Below are 13,109 nucleotides of genomic sequence, written 5' to 3'. Positions count from 1 at the left end.
TATCTGTCCTTAGAGGAGGAGAGCGAAGGTGAGACAAGATTATGATGATCAACAGATGGCTCAGGCAGTAGTGTTATAAGGAGGGCTTTGGCATGTTCGATCACTGGGAGACATTCACAGACAGATGATTGTTCTCATGGGATGGACTCTACCTGATTAGGGAGGGGAATAAACTTCTGGGATGGAGGAGGGGCTGATGGCACAACTGATTTAAACTGGGAATTTGGAGGAGATGCTCATGTAATCTCCATGCCTGATTCTAACACTGAGTGGGAGGAAAATCTAGTAAGAGAGGGTACAGCAATGGAGAAAAGAACAGAGAAAATGGACATCAAGAGAAAAGATAATGTCAATGCCAACAACAGTCATGTAGGCCAGCAGATCTCAACTGGGGGTCTGTGGCTCCCTGGAGGACCGTGAGCCCTTTCAGGGGGGCCGTGGGGCCTCGCTGCTGAAACCTGGTGCCCCGAGCCCCAGCGCTGAAGCTGGGAGTGGAGCAGGGATGAAGGCGGCAAACCTTCCCCCACCCCGCGCACCAAGCCAGGAGCGGCAGGAGGCTGAAGCCAGGAGCCCCAGCACCCCCGCCCGCTGAAGCTAGGAGCTGCACTGGGAGCTCCCCCGAGCCCACACACAGCCCCTAGCTACTCCCTCCCTGCAGCCTGAGCGGTTTTCAAACTTTTTGAACTGAGTCTCTCCTTTGAGTTATATTTTTTGGTTGCATCCCCCCACAGTCCAGACAGACTGGATAGCCTCCTGAGTGAGTCAAGGGATGGAGGTGGTGCTCGCGCTCTGGACGCCACTCTGCGGAGCTGGGTCGAGCCCTGCCAGCCCTTGCCTGCCCCCCCAATAGAAGTAAAACTATGCTTTTGCCCAAGGGTTCTCCCACAGCCCGGAGCCCCAAGTTCCCCCTCACCCCTGCTGGGCCCTGGAGTTTTTATAGCATGTTGAGGGGGGACTCACCAAGAGAGCCCCTGATGTAGGTGATACTGGCAGTAGAAAGACTGTACCTAAACAGGAGAGGAATCTGGGCAAAGCTGAGCAGAAACAACTATAGCAATGCAAAGAGTTTGGGAAACAAAATGGAGGAACTAGAACTACTGGTACAGGAAGTGAAACCAGATATTATAGGGATAACAGGAACATGGTGGAATAATAGTCATGACTAGAGTACGAGTATTGAAGGGTATGTATTTTCAGGAGAGACAGAAATAAAGGTGGAGGACTAAGTTCCCTCTAAGCTGCATGGCCGTGCAGTAGCCTATTAAGTGCTGCACAGGCTCTCAGGGTTGCGGTGGGGAGAGATGCCTCTCCCCCTAGCCCCAACCCAGCTCTGGACCTGCCACAGCTGGGGGAAGAGGCACCTCTCCCCCCGAGCTCAGGTTCTGCTGTGGGGAGAGAGAGCTGGGAGGAGTCCTCACTGCAGCCCTGGGGCAGCCTGCAACCCAAACCCCTCATCCCCAATCCCACCCCAGAGCCTGCACTCCAACCCTCTGCCCCAGCCCTGAGCCCCCTCCCACACTCCAAACACCTCGGCCCCAATCCTGCCACATGAGTTTTGTTATGTGCACCAATACGGAGGTCATGTGTCACGCCTCACCCCCATATTGATGCACATAGAATTAATTCTACACATGCATGGGAAAAATTAGAGGGAACACTGGCAGAGTAGTATTATAAATGGTGAGTTAGACTGAAAAGAAATTAGAACTGATGGAATGGATAAAACAGAATTGGTTTGGGTCAAAGTCACTTTGGGGAAGAAAGGTAAGAGAGGCTCTGCTGGGATAGTGCTTAGGGTCTGCTACAGATCCCGAGGATCCAAGTTTGTATATGGATAGAGACCTCTTTAATATTTTTAATGAAATAAATACTACTGGGAATTGTGTGATTATGGGAGACTTTAATTGCCCAGCTATATATTAGAGGACAAGTGCTACTAATAATGGTAGGGCCCAGATATTGCTAGATGTGATAGCTGACATATTTCTTCACCAAATAGTCACTGAATCAACAAGAGGAGATCCATTTTAGATTTAGTATTGGTAAGCACCAAGGACCTCACAGAAGAACTGGTTGTACAGGACAGCCTTGGTTCCGGTAATCATGAGCTAATTCAGTTTGAACTAAATGGAAGGATAGACAAAAATAGATCTACATCTAAGGCCCTTGATTTCTTTTCGGAAAACTTTAAAAAATTAAGGGAATTAGTTCGGGAAGTGGACTGGGCTGAAAAACTCAAGGATTTCAATGTGGAGGAGGCTTGGAATTACTCTAAGTTAAAGTCACAGAAGCTATTTGAAGCCTGTATCCCAAGCAAGTGTCAAAGATTTATAGGAAAGGGTTGCAGACCAAGCTTGATGAGCAAGCATCTCAAACTGCTTATTAAGAGAAAGCAGAAAGCCAACAAGGAATGGAAGGTGGGATGGATCAGCAAGGAAAGCTACCTCTTGGAAGTCAAAAAATGTAGGGAAAAAGTGAGAACTGCCAACAAGCAAGCAGAGTTGGACCTTGCAAAGAGAATTAAAACAATAGTAAAAGGTTCTATAACAATATAAATAAAAATAGAACAAAAAAGAAGAAATGGGACTGCTAAACCCTGAGGATGGTGGGGGTGGAGATTAAAGATAATCTAGGCATGGCCCAACACCTAAACAAATACTTTGCCTCAGTTCTTAAAAAGGGTAATGAGGAATTTAGGGGTAGTGGCAGGGTGGCTAATGGGAAAAAGGATATGGAAGCAGAAATTACCACATCCAATGTGGAAATCGAACTCAAACATCTTAATGGGACCAAATCAGGGGATCCGAATAATCTCCATCCGAGAATCTGAGAGGAACTACTGGCACATGAAATTGCAAGCCCAACAGCAAGCATTTTTAATGAATCTGTAAACTGAGGGGTCCGACCCTATGACTGGAGAATTGTTAATATAATACCTATTTTTAAGAAAGGGGAAAAAAGTGACCCAGGAACCTAGAGGCCCGTTAGTTTGAACTCAATTGGATGCATGATCTTGGAACACATTTTGAAAGAGAAAGCATTTAAGGATGTAGAGGTAAATGGTAATTGGGATACAATACAACATGGCTTTAGAAAAGGTAGATCATGCCAGACCAACCTTATCTCTTTCTTTGAGAAGATAACGGATTTTTTTAGACAAAGGAAATGCAGTAGATCTAATCTACCTGGATGTCAGTAAGGCATTTGATACAGTTCCACAGGGGGAATTATTAGTTAAATTTGGAGAAGATGGGGATTAATGTAAGAATTGAAAGGTGGATAAGAAACTGATTAAAGGGGAGACTACAATGGGTCATTCTGAAAGGTGAACTGTCAGGCTGGAGGGAGGTTACTAGTAGAGTTCCTCAGGGATCAGTCTTGGGACCAATCTTATTTAACATTTTCATTAATGACCTTGGCACAAAAAGTGGGCGTGTGCTAATAACATTTGTAGATGACACCATGTTGGGAGGTAGAGCCAATATGGAAGAGGACCAGAATATCATACAAGATCTGAAGGATCTTGAAAACTGGAGTAATAGAAATGGGATGAAATTCAAAAGTGCAAAGTGCAAGGTCATGGACTTAGGGACTAAAAACAAGATTTTTTGCTATAAACTGGGTACATATCTGTTGTCTGCGACAGTGGAGGAGAAAGACTTGGGGTATTGGTAGATCACAAGATGACTATGAACTGCAATGTGATGTGGCTGTGAAAAAAGGCTAATGCAATCCTAGAATGCATCAGGGGAGGTATTTCCAGAAGAGATAGTGAAGTGTTATTGCCATTACACTGGTGAGACCTCATCTGGAACACTGTGTGCAATTCTGGTCTCCCATGTTTAAGAAAGATCAATTCAAACTAGAACAGGTGCAGAGAAGGGATACTAGGATAACCGGAGGTGTGGAAAACCTTATGAGAGGAGTATCCTAGAGCTTGGCTTGTTTAGCCTAACCAAATGAAGGCTGAGGGGAGATAGGATTGCTCTCTGTAAATACATCAGAGGGATAAATACCAGGCAGGGAGAGGAGTTATTTAAGTTAAACACCAATGATGACAAGAACAAATGGCTACAAACTGGCCATCAACAAATTTAGGTTTGAAATTAGATAAAGGTTTCTAACCATCAGAGCAGTGAAATTCTGGAACAGCCTTCCAATGGGAGCAGTGGGAGAAAAAACCTAACTTGTTTTAAGACTGAGCTTGATAAGTTTATGGACTGGATGGTCTGATGAGATGGGCCACATGCCACTCTAGGCAATCTGCAACTGCTAGTAGCAAATACCTCAACTGCCGGTGGTGGGACACTAGATAGGGAGGACTCCGAGTTACTACAGAGAATTCTTTCCCAGGTGTCTGAGTGGGGAGACTTGCTGACATGCTCAGGCTCCAACTCTTGTCATATGTGTCAGGAAGGAATTTCCCTCCAGGTCAGATTGGCAGAGACACTGGGGGGTTTTCACCTTTCTCTGCAGCATAGGGCACAGGTCACTTGCTGGTACAAAAGTAAGTAAAAGGTGGATTGTCGGTAACCTGGAGTCTTTAAATCATGATTTGAGGACTTAAATAACTCTGCCACAGATTAGGGGTCTATTACAGGAGTGGATGGGTGAGGTTCTGCAGCCTGCGTTGTGCAGGAGGTCAGACTAGATAATCACAATGATCCTTTCTGGCCATGAAATCTCGGAGTATAACACTGAGAAAGTCCCATAGATTCCCCATAGAGACTGAGATATGCACTATGCCTCCAGAAGGTACTGCCCACAGAGGCATAACCCAGGAGGATGGGGGACAAGGGTGACTTTAAACCACCTTTACAACCTTGGGATTTGGGTCTGTTGGGGGGCCCAGTGAGCTACTGTAATCTACAGCAGACTTCCTGGTGCTACCTGTGACAAAGCAGTGTGTGCTATAATCCTGCTCTAACATGCCCCCTCCCACTAACCACCCTGACCCCAGCATGCCAGTGATGCTGGAATTCTCTCCTGGTCAGCTAAGGGGCCTTTTGCAAGGGCAAAGAGGATGCTGGGGCTATGAGGAAGTGGCCATACAATTTGCTCCAGTAGCCACTAAGGGAAGTGGCTGAAGAGCAGACTGCAGATCCCCTGGAAGGGGCGTGCAGTGTATAGCATGGCTGGAGGGCCGTGTCACTGATGAGGACATCACAGTCCTTGGAGAGACATGGGTCCAAGAGCAGGAGTGACAGTGGCATGCAGAGCTAATTCCCAAGACAGCCAGCAGGAGGCGCCAGAGTGGTGAGTGCACCCGGTCACAGCCTACAAGACACATGAGGGGCTGACAAAGCCTTTACTTTTCAGAGTCATTTCTGGCCAAAATAAGTGTATGCTATAGGGGAAAACTACAATTTCAGACTGTTCATTTCTGATTTCAGTGAAGGGGTGGGGAGACCTGGCTGAGCATGCTCAGAAAATACTGGGCTGCCACTTAAAAGAGAGAGGCATTTGAATTCTTCACTCCTCCCACTGCCCCAGACCAAGTTAGAAGCACACGCGCTCCTGAGAAAAGCAGACAGTGGTCTGCATAGCAAAGCCATGCTTACTGCAGTATGTTCATAGGCCTGAGCATGTAGCTTTGATAATATTTCTTTAGATTTTTGGAGTTGGATGTTTGGGCTGCTTTGAGACAAGCCTTTGAGCCTCTTGAATATCAGCTTTCACCTATGAGGGGACTGGAGGTGACATCTTTTAGCCATTCAAGTGTCTGGGTGCTGGTATGTCTAGCTGATATTTCCTAAATTGTGCATTTAGGGACCCTTCAAGCAAGAGGGACTCAGAATTGCAGCCCTGACTCATTCAGTTATGCCATCACAGATCATTGCTCAATGAGCACGCTGTGTTTGAAATGATCCCAAAAGGGGCTTTAGCCAAAACCACTTCACAGCAGTCAGAATAAATGTTGCAAAACTACAAGTCAACAGTGACATATCAGAGGGTGGAGTTTCCCTCATCAGCAGCAAGAACAGCTCACAGAACAAAAATGACTCTGATGATGGGGTGTCATCTCGGGTTGCCCCTGCTGGTATCCGCACCAACTGCTACTAGCTTTCTTCTTCTCCGCCACCCATTTGGCGCCGATCTCCCCTGCCTCGATTACAGTTTTGGGCTTCCCATCTAGGAAGTACCTTTCTATTTCCTCAAGAACACCCTCTAAGAACTGCTCCATTTGTATTAGGAGCAGTGTTGGGAAAATGCCACGTCTGGTTTCCCCCTTAGGGCTCTGATCTGCTGACGGGCATGCTTGGGTGTTAGCCCCATCCTAATTCTGGCCTTTTGTTTAAAAAGTTCATACTTGTTCATGTGTTCTTTAGGCATTTCAGCTGCCACCTCTACTAAGGGTCCACTGAGTTGTGGCCTCAGCTCTACCATATACTGGTCTGGAGGAAGGTTGTACCCAAGGTAGGCCCTTTCAAATTTTTTTAAGAAGGTCTCTATATCATCGCTTACCTTGTATGTGGGGAATTTTTTTGAATGGGGAGTGGTACCTGGAGGACTGTTAGGGCTACCTGATTGATCCAGATTAGTCTTTTCCAGGTCTAAGTGCTTCAGCTCCACTTCCAAGCTCTTCGCCTCTTTCCTCTCCTCTGCTTCCGCCTCCAAGCACTTAATCTCTAGGAAGAAATTCCTTTCTGCCTCAGTTAGAACTTGGCCTGAGTTAAAGGCATCCCTCCATCCTGGCACCAGGATCTCAGGTGCGGGAGGGCTGACCCTTCCTTTCTGGGAAGTCTCTGGTCCCCACCCCCTCCTTGCATTTCTGTCATGGAGCTGGATGTTTGGGCTTGATCTGGGTCTGTCTTCTGCTTTGGAAAGACTGGTTGCTCCAGAGTTTTGGTGCCCAACCTCAACCTCATGCAAGGGCTGCCCTACTCTAGCCTAGCTATTTCGTCTCTCCTCTACATAAAGGCCCTGGCTCGTGGGGAGAAGAGGGCATAGGGCCAGGGAACCCCTGGTGCAGGAAAATGAGGGAGCAAGTATCGTAGGAGGGGTGGAATGTAGAGCACACAGGGGAAGAGCGAAATTTGGAGACTTGCAGGTAGTCGCTAAAAATAGAAGACACTTTAGGGTTGGCAATCAGGGAGACCAACATTCAGGAGTGCCAAATAGACAAGTTGTGGGTTTTTTGGTTTGCACATCTGTGTGTACACATATGCCTTGAGTGGGGGCACTGAAAATGCCCTCAGCAACAAAACATTTACAGTCAGTCCTGGGGATGGGAGGGAACAGAGGGATGCAAGGAGCCCCTAGCGGATGCAATGTACTTAGCCTACACAGTCTATGAAGTGTGCAGTCCCCTAGTTGGTAACTCAAATAGTAGCAAGAAAAGGATAAATCCTTGCCTCCTCCCCAAGGTTGGCTGGTCCTAGGGGTTTCCCTGAAGAGACTTCCCAGGTTTGTGCCCAGAGAGTCACTCCCTTAAATCCAAGGGCAGAAATAATTGAGCTCAGCCTGCCAGGAGGAACCAATCAGCATCTCTCAATGCCTGCAAAGAGAGTAGCTCACTCAATATTTATTATTTCATTTGGATTTTGGGCTTGGACAAACTCCTCACAAAAGGGCATCCATGTAAAGCTCTAGTTGCCCTTGACAGATGTAAAAACACAATAATGTAAGAGTTGCTAAAGGTGCGTTTTTCCTCCCACCCTATGTAACCTTGATTTTAAGTTCTCTCAATTAATATTAAGGTGTTCAAGCTAAGGATGCAATAAACCAAATTAAGTTTTCAGGTTCAAGCTTCTAGGTGGGTTACAGATAATTTAGTTTAGTAGGGGACCCTGGATGACCCTCTGAATGATAGAGCCAAATTTTTTTTAAAATGAAAATGATTAGTTAAGCAATCAGGCATACAATTACCATTCACACAGCTACTGCAATTACCTTCCATTTTTGAATGTGATTATATGAAGCGGTGATCAATCCAATGCCAACAGAATGAAGTCTAGCCTTATAATCCAGGAACCTAGTAGTACCCTGTCACAGGGGTACTCACCATTGGTGGTGCCTCCTGATGGCCATTCTGGGGATTAGCACCAGCCAAGCATTGCACCCCCCCGGCAGCATCTTTCCCATTGTCCTCTCACCCTGTGGACCCCTCTCATTACAGGAACCACAGCCTCCTCTTCATGACTCAGTCCTCCAGCCAGGTTACCAGACATGTTCCCTCCTTCTGGGGTATCAAAGTCCTTCTTGACAAATGGGCTCAGGAATTCTTCCTGCTCATTGCCTTGCCAGTATTACTTCATCAGCAGCTGGTAGTGGGACCTGGGCCCACCCTCTGTTCCAGGTCCCAGCTCAAGGGTCCTCTCATTGGCAGCCATTAGTTTGACCTACCCCATACCTCGCTACTCTGTCCCCTGAGCCTTGCCTACCTCTCTTGCTCTCCCCCTTCTCTGGGCTTGCCAAGCCTCACTACCTCCTCCCAGGGAGTAACTATAGGCTACTTGCCTTTAGCCCCAGACACACCTCCCTTCTCCCAGGGAGTGACTGAAGGTTCTTTCTCTCTAGCCCCTTTTGTTACCAGCTTCCAGACTAATATAGACCCCACCTGTCCCTGCCAAGCTGAGCCTGTTCTACTTAAATCCCTGCTCCCTGTCTCCATCTCCAGGTGCAGCATGGGAAATTAATTGGCCCACTTAGCCATCTTAACATTTCCAGCCCTGTGTGGGGTGGATACTGCATCACATACCCTTTTGATGTTAATTGGAGCTATCTCCAATTTAGAAAGGTTACTCCTTTTATAGCCTATTAAAATACTAATCAACATTAAACCTATCCATTACAGTATTCACATTTCCACCACCTCCTTATTGGCTCTTTATGTACATATTGTTTAAATTAACAGCTGCACCAATGTCGTTCCCATGCTATCAATACAAATAGCATTTTAATTCACATTCAAAATTCTCAGAAACACTCATGAAAAGCTCTACTAAAACCAGTTATGCCCCAACCTTGCCACAACATAACCCTGGGTCATGTCCTTACTAACTTCAATTTTCCCACCTTACTGTCTCCAACTTATCCTTTACTTATGCTAACAAATTCAATTTCCCATACTCCTCTATTCTTAGCCTAACTTAAACAAAACCTAATTTCTACTTATTTCTTAACCTAACGTGCTCTGTAGGGCACACCTACCAGACCTCATCCAAATCACCAGCCACATGACCAATATAGCTGAAATCAAAGAACACCTGTTAAAGTGGGTCCTCTAGTTGTTTTACCTGCTTATACATTGGAAAGGGGAAGCCTTGTGTTTGGACTCTGGAAAGGAAAACTTTAGGTTTCATTTTTGACTCCGGCTCTTAGGGGCGGGGTGGGCACCCACTACGGTGGCCCACGAGACTCTCCTGCTCAGTTCTGGGGAAAGTCAGGGGACGGGGGAGGGCGTGGATGGGGCAGGGGTCCTGGGGTGGGGCGTCAAGGAACACAGGGGGCTTGGATGGGGCAGGAGTCCCGGGGGAGCGGGGGTGGGCAATGACCCCCTCGTGGGGTGAGGAGGGAACCTGTTAAGATTTTGGCAGCTCATCACTGGACATTTCTACCTATGTCTGGTCTTGTGAGGTATGCCAGAAGGATGGGAAAGCCCCAAGACCAGGTCAAGGCCACTCTCCAGCCACTCCCCATCTTTGAGGTTCCATTTCAGCATGTAGCTGTGGATATTCTGGGTCCTTTCCCTAAAAAGGCACCCAGAGGAAAGCTGTCCATACTGACCTTCATGGATTTTGCCACCCGATGGCTGGAAGCAGTAGCTCTAAGCAACAACAGGGCTAAAAGTGTGAGCCAGGCATTGGCAGACATTGTTGCCAGGGTAGGTTGGCCCTCCGACATCCTTATGGATTAGGGAACTAACTTCCTGGCAGGGACCATGAAACGTCTTTGGGAAGCTCATGGGGTAAACCACTTGGTTCCCACCCCTTACCACCATCAAATGAATGGCCTAGTGGAGAAGTTTAATGGGACTTTGGGGGCCATGACACGTAAATTCGTGAATGAGTACTCCAATGATTGGGACCTAATGTTGCAACAGTTGTTCTTTGCCTACAGGGCTGTACTACATCCCAGTTTGGGGTTTTCACCCTTTGAACTCATTTATGGCCACAAAGTTAAGCGGCCATTACAGTTGGTAAATCAGCAATGGGGTTACATCTTCTCCAGGAACTAACATTTTGGATTTTGTAACCAACCCGCAAAACACCCTCAAGGAATCTCTAGCCCAGAGTGGCCAACCTGAGCCTGAGAAGGAGCCAGAATTTACCAATGTACATTGCCAAAGAGCCACAGTAATATATCAGCAGCTCCCCATTAGCGCCCCCCTTCCCCGGCTCCCAGCACTTCCCGCATACCAGCAGCCCCGCCGATCAGCACCTCTCCCTCCTTCCCCGCACCTCCAGCGCAGCTGTTTAGTGGCATGCAGGAGGCTTGGGGGGACAGCAAGGGCATGGTAGGCTCAGGGGAGCGGGCGGGAAGGGGTGGACTGGGGGCAGGGCCTGTGGCAGAGCCAGGGGCTGAGCAGTGAGCACCTCCCAGCACCTTGGAAAGTTGGCTCCTGTAGTTGCAGCCCCAGAGATGGTGCCTATACAAGGAGTCACACATTAACTTCTGAAGAGCCGCATATGGCTCCGGAGCCACAGGTTGGCCACCACTGCTCTAGCCCTTGCTTGGGAGAACCTACAGGATACTCAACAAGAGCAAAAGGCCTGGTATGATAAACATGCTAGAAGGCATTCCTTCAAAGTAGGTGACCAAGTCATGGTCCTGAAGGCGCTCCAGGCCAATAAGATGGAAGTGTCATGGGAGGGGCCATTTATGGTCTGAGAGCACATGGGAGCTGTTAATTACCTCATAGCATTCCTAAACCCTACCCTAAAACCTAAAGTATACCATGTTAATTCTCTAAAGCCCTTTTATTCCTGAGAAATCAAGGATCTCCAATTTACAGCCCAGGAAAGAGACGATGCTGAGTGGCCTGATGGAGCCTACTATGAAGGAAAAAGCAACGGTGACGTAGAAGTGAGCCTTTCCATAACCCTTTGGCATAAGCAGTGACAGTAAATCCAGTAGCTGTGCACCAGCTTCGCACCAATGTTTTCAGCCACCCCAGGTCAGACAGAACGGGCATACCACTCCATTGACACAGGTGATGCTTGCCCAATTAGAGCCCAACCATACTGGATGGCTCCTCAAACCAAAACCGCAATAGAAAGGGAGATCAAGGACATGTTACAGATGGGTGTAATCTGCCCCTCTGAGAGTGCCTGGGCCTTTCCAGTGGTTCTGGTTCCCAAACCCGATGGGGAAATCCACTTTTGCATGGACTACTGTAAGCTAAATGCTGTAACTCACCCAGAAAACTATCCAAGGCCATGCACAGATAAGCTATTGGAGAATCTGGGACTTCCCCTTAGTTAAGTCTAAAGTGGAGATGAACTGGGCTACTGGCAAGTGCTGCTAGATGACCCAGCCAAGGAAAGGTCAGCCTTCATCACCCACGTAGGGCTGTATGAAATTAATGTGCTCCCTTTTGGACTGCGAAATGCACCCACTACCTTCCAGAGACTGGTAGATAACCTTCTGGATGGATCTGGGGAATTTGCAGTCTCCTACCTTGACAACGTGGCTATATTCTCAGATTCATGGGCAGAACACCTGGAACACCTTGAAGCTGTCTTCCAGCAAGTAAGGGAGGCAGGATTAACCGTTAAGGCCAAAAAATGTCAAATAGGCCTAAACAGGGTAATGTACCTTGGACACCAGGTGGGTCAAGGAACTATGAACCCCCTACAGGCTAAAGTAAACACTATCCAAAATTGGCCTGTCCCTAAGTCAAAGAAGCAGGTCCAATCCTTCTTTGGCTTGGCCGGGTATTACTGACGATTTGTCCCACACTACAGCCAAATTGCCATGCCACTGACAGACCTAACCAGGAAAAAATAGCCAAATACAGTTCAGTGGACTGAAAAGTGTCAAAAAGCCTTTAACCAGCTTAATCCCGGATTTAGACCGACTTCGTCGTAACCACAGATGCATCTGAGCGTGGTGTAGGAGCAGTTTTAATGCAGGAAAGACCAGATCAACAATTCCATCCTGTCATGTTTCTCAGCAAAATACTTTCTGAGAGGGAAAGCCACTGGTCAGTCTCAGAAAAAGAATGTTACGCCATTGTGTATGATCTGGAAAAGCTACGCCCGTACATTTGGGGATGGCGTTTCCACCTGCAGATTGACCAGGCTGCACTAAAGTGGCTTCACACAGTCAAAGCGACTAACCAAAAACTTCTTTGGTGGAGTTTAGCTCTTCAAAACTTTGATTTTGAAATACAACTCATTTCCAGAGCCTCTAACTAAGTGGCTGATGCACTCCAGCGGGAAGGTTTCCCAGAATCAGCGAGGTAAAAATGTCCCTGTATTCTAAGTCATTGTAGTCCTTGAGGTGTGAAAAATACTGTTTGGTTCTTCATGTAATTAGTAGTAAAATTTGAGGTGCATGTATCTTATTAACTCTGTTTCCTAAACCTCCAGGAAGAAATCCCAGCTGGTATGAACCCGACCTGAACCAGGCTGGCAGCACCGTCTGTGATTTGAGGGGCATGTGATAAATGTAGGTGTGGGAGTAGCTCCCTTTTATGGACCCAGCCAGCCAGTTAGCTATAAAATCCCTCTTGGTAGCTGTTCTTTACTTGTAAAGGGTTAAAAAGTCTGACTGCATGCGTAGGTAAAAGAAAGTGTGTGGGCACCTGGCCAAAAGAGCCAATGGGAAGGCTAGAACTTTTAAAAATGAAACAAGACTCCCCTTTTGTCAGTCTGTGGTTGTCCTCCAGGAGAGGAGAGACTGGGCTGGAACTATGCTGTAAAAAGCTTTGAAAAAAGTATGAAAAATCATCAGATCCTACCTAGAAACTACTCATTTGAAACCCCAGATATGTGAGTAGATCACATCTTCCTAGACATTTCCTGATTAGGTTTATTTCTTTATGGCTTGTGGATTCCTCTGTGCTAACCCCAGGTGCTTTTGTTTTGCTTGTAACCTTTAAGCTGGACCTCAAGAGAGCTATCTTGATGCTTAATCCTTGTAATTGTTTTTTTTATTTAACA

This window comes from Natator depressus, chromosome 2 (assembly GCF_965152275.1).
Source record: "Natator depressus isolate rNatDep1 chromosome 2, rNatDep2.hap1, whole genome shotgun sequence".
In the NCBI taxonomy this organism is placed as follows: domain Eukaryota; kingdom Metazoa; phylum Chordata; order Testudines; family Cheloniidae; genus Natator; species Natator depressus.
This window is presented reverse-complemented; position numbering follows the sequence as displayed.